We start from the raw sequence: 413 nt of genomic DNA, 5'->3' as shown, positions 1-413 counted from the left end.
TATCTATCTATCTATCTATCTATCTATCTATCTATCTATCTATCTATATATATATATATATATATATATATATATATATATATATGTATATATATATATCTATGTGTATATATGTAAATATATATTTATATATATATACACACACATATACATATAAATACATATACATAAATATGTATTTATGTATGTATTTCACTGTTATGCTGATGACACGCAGCTCTACTTGTCAACAAAACCAAACTCCACCCACCCACCCTCCATCCTCACAGACTGTCTCAATGAGCTAAATCACTGGTTTTCTAACAATTTCCTACAACTAATCAGTAACAAAACAGAAATTATTCTTGTCGGTACCAAAAACTCTCTTTCAAAATCAGAAAATCTTCTCATCCCCCTTAACAACTCTCTGCTAT

This window comes from Nematolebias whitei, chromosome 5 (genome assembly GCF_014905685.2).
Source record: "Nematolebias whitei isolate Nwh7 chromosome 5, NemWhi1, whole genome shotgun sequence".
In the NCBI taxonomy this organism is placed as follows: Eukaryota; Metazoa; Chordata; class Actinopteri; order Cyprinodontiformes; family Rivulidae; genus Nematolebias; species Nematolebias whitei.
Note: the sequence above shows the minus strand (reverse complement) of the source record.